Here is a 3,341-nt window from a genome sequence, read left to right as displayed (position 1 = left end):
TATTTTAGCAAGTAAGGAAAAGGAAAAAATAAATAAAACAGGAGTTAAGTAATTAGCCAAAGGCTATAGGATTCTAAGTTACGTGGCTGAATTCAAACCTAGTTTCTTCTGACTCTAAACATATGGTAAATATATTGCTGCCTTTCTGAAAATTGCATAAGCCTCTTTCTTCTTAGGCGATTGGTCAAAGTGCAGATTTCCTCTAGGTAGTTATCATGGAAGGTAACTCGACTATGTCTGTTAGAACAGTAATTTCCAAAGCTTGGTCTGCTGACCCCTAGGCATCCCAGAAATCCTTAAAGGGAGCCTGAAATGTCAGTGAAATTTTCTTAATAATACTAGGACATTTTTGGCCTTTTTCACTGCGCTGACATTTGCAATGATGGTATACAAGCAATTGCAGTGAAACTGTTGGCGTCTTAGCATGAATCAAGGCACTAGAATCAAGTTATTATTTCATATCCCTCACTTCTGTGTACTTGCAATAAAAATAAACAAATACAAGCAAAACCAGTTTTGCCTAAGAATGTTCTTGGTAAAGCAGGAAAAATGTATAAATTTCATTAGTTATCAATCCATGAGCACACATTTTTAAACATCCATTGTGACAAAATGGAAGTATGTGTAAAGCACTTCTGCTGCATACCAGAGTACAAGGTTATGTCCAGGAAAAGCACGTGCAGCACGATAGCTATGAGTTGTGGGATGATCTAGTAGCTTTATTCATAGAACAACATTTTTATATAAAAGAATAACTGAGAGACCATGGACTCTCAGAACAAGTTATCTGGAAGCTATGTTCTTAAAAGAAATCAGGTGAACCTGTCATTTTAAGGGAAACAACTGACAATATTTGTGGCTAATTGATGAGATTCAGGCTTTTGAGAAAATTATAATTTTGGAAAATTTGTTTTAGCCATCATGAGTTTAATAGTTTCCTGAGAGAGGCCATTTGTTTTAAAGTAAGAGCACAAAAAATTAATTGATGAGGTTTCAGATTTCATGTTTTAACTAACCATTAGAAACCGTTATTTAAGGAAAGTTGAATGTTGGTGTAGTATCAAAGAAAAATGATCGTGATCTGGAAAGTTTGTCAAAATATTCCTTTCTTTTCCAAATACATATCTGATTGAAACTTGATTTTCTTCATGTACTTCAATCAAGGCAGCATAGTAAAACAGATTGAAAGAAGCAGCAGATATGAGAATCCAGGTATTTTCTATTGAATCAGACATTAAAGACCTTTGTAAGGATATAAAAAATCATTGTCACTCTTAGCACTAATTTTTTGGAAAATATAATATTTTGAGATATTAAACATACATGTATTTTGACAGACTGTGTATTTTACCATTTTTAATTAATATTTTCAGATAAGTTGTAGATGTACAGAAATGTACTACATAAAATATATAAAACAAAAGGTTCCAATATACCAACCACCCTATTATTAACACCTTCTGTTAGAGAGGTACATTTGTTATAATTAACGGATGAACGTTTTTAGAGATGTATTATTAACTCTAGTCCATTGTTTACAATAGGGTTCATTGTGTTACTGAAGTTGGGTAGGGCCTGTCCCCTGCGCTCAGGGGACCACGGGAAGTCTGTGGCATGGGGCCCATCTGCGTGGCTCAAGGTAAGGCAGGGAAAGGCGAGAAGGGGCAGGCCCGGTGTGCACGGTTCCAGGGCACGGGCCAGAGGCAGGGCCCGCCCGACGACGACAGGTCTAGCGGGCCTGGGTTCTTGGGCCCAGGCGCAGTGGGCGCGGGCCCCCGCGGGCCCCAGCCAGGTGTGGGTTGGTGCGGGACTGCGAGCTCCAAGGAAGGGCTGGGTGGCCGCCGCCTGCGTGGCTGCCTGCGTGGCTGCGCTGCCAGGGAAGGGCGCGCGCGGTTTGGGGTTGGTGCCGGGGGCCGGGGGCCTGCATACCTGGCCCTGAGGGCTGCGGGGAGCCGGGCTCGGGGCGGGCAAAAGGAGCGCGAGCGAGAGGGAGGGGACGGAGCGTGGCAAAAGCCAGAGCACCGGGTATTCCCAGGCGGTCTCCCATGCAAGCACTAAGCAGGCACGACCCTGCTTAGCTTCCAAGATCAGACGAGATGGGGCGCGTTCAGGATGCTATGGCCGTCGACGCTGGCTGCGGCCGGCGGCAGCCTCAACAGCCCGCTGCGCGCCGCCGCGCTGCCAGCCGCCAGCCTTCCGCTCCCGCCCGGCCCCCGGAGGCTGAGGGCGGCCGCCTCCGGGACCGGCCTTTCAGCCCGCCGCCACCGCCCGCCGCTCTGGCCTCGAGCGCCCCTTGCCCCGCACGCCACTGGCTCCCGAGACCCCCGCCGCTCGCCTGCCCACACATCACCGCCCCCTGCTCCGCCCTCGGGCCCACAGCGCGGCCCCCGCGCCACCGACGGCTCAGTCGGTGGACGGCGCCCTGCGGACCCCCGACCGCCACGCGCACCCCTGGTGCCAGGCCGGCCGGCCCCCGACTCTCCCGCAGCGACCGCTCAGGCGCGAGCGCCGGCGCCCCTTGCCGGCCGGCCCTGCCTCACCACCCCGCGCCCGGGCCAAGCACCTGCCACCACGCCCAGCCGGCGCCCGTGAGCCGGTACCGCCCCGGCCCAGGAGGCGGGGCCAGCCCCAGTCCCGGCCTGCCGCCCACGCGCCCGCACGCCTCCGGCCGCCCCGTCCCCACACACACACACGCCCCCACCCCGCACTCCTTACCCCCGGAGCTCGGGCCCTGGGTCCTCGGCCGTCGCAGCGGGTCCTCGCATCCAGACCTCGCGCTCCCGGCCGCGCGCAGGGCTCGGCCCTCGGCCGCCGGGGCCGCCCCCAGGAGCCACGCCCACGCGGAGGGCGGGGGTCGCCCCGCACGCCGCCCGGCCTTCACGCCACACAGCCGCGCCCTGCGCGGGAGCGGCCGCTCTCCCTTGGAGCGTCGGCCGCGAGCCGGCGTCGGATGCGGGCGGCCGCGCTGGCTGCAAACGCCCACCGCCGAGCCAGGTGGAGAGCGGCAGGTGGCCGGATCGGGGCCAGGCTGTCCGCAGGCCTGCGCAGCTGGGGCCAGAGCAGAGGCCCTTGCACCTGGCACCGGGGGCTGCCCAGCCGCAGCGGGAGGCCCCGAGGCGCACGCAGCGGAAGCGCCCCCGGGCCGCGGCGGTGGGCGTGGCCTCGGTGCCCGCGCACCTGCGCCTGGGCCCTGCCGGGCTGCCGTGGGCACGGGTCTCTCCTCGCAGAGGCCCTGGGCCGCAGAGCTGGGGCCCCGGCCCGCTGCCCTGCCACCCCGAGCCCCTCCAGGCGTCCCGGCCGCAGCCGGCCTAGGCCTCGCTGTCGCCAGCGCCTGCTGACGG

At 56.6% G+C, this 3,341-nt stretch overlaps 1 pseudogene; it reads right to left on the bottom strand.

The window, feature by feature from the left end:
* Positions 1-2,010: 2,010 nt before the first annotated feature.
* LOC131275730 (5S ribosomal RNA) lies at positions 2,011-2,129 on the bottom strand (annotated as a pseudogene).
* Between the last annotated feature and the right edge of the window lie 1,212 nt (positions 2,130-3,341).

The sequence above is a fragment of the Dasypus novemcinctus genome, chromosome 23, assembly GCF_030445035.2.
Source record: "Dasypus novemcinctus isolate mDasNov1 chromosome 23, mDasNov1.1.hap2, whole genome shotgun sequence".
Classification (NCBI taxonomy): domain Eukaryota; kingdom Metazoa; phylum Chordata; class Mammalia; order Cingulata; family Dasypodidae; genus Dasypus; species Dasypus novemcinctus.
Note: the sequence above shows the minus strand (reverse complement) of the source record. Positions and strands in the feature narration are given on the sequence as shown.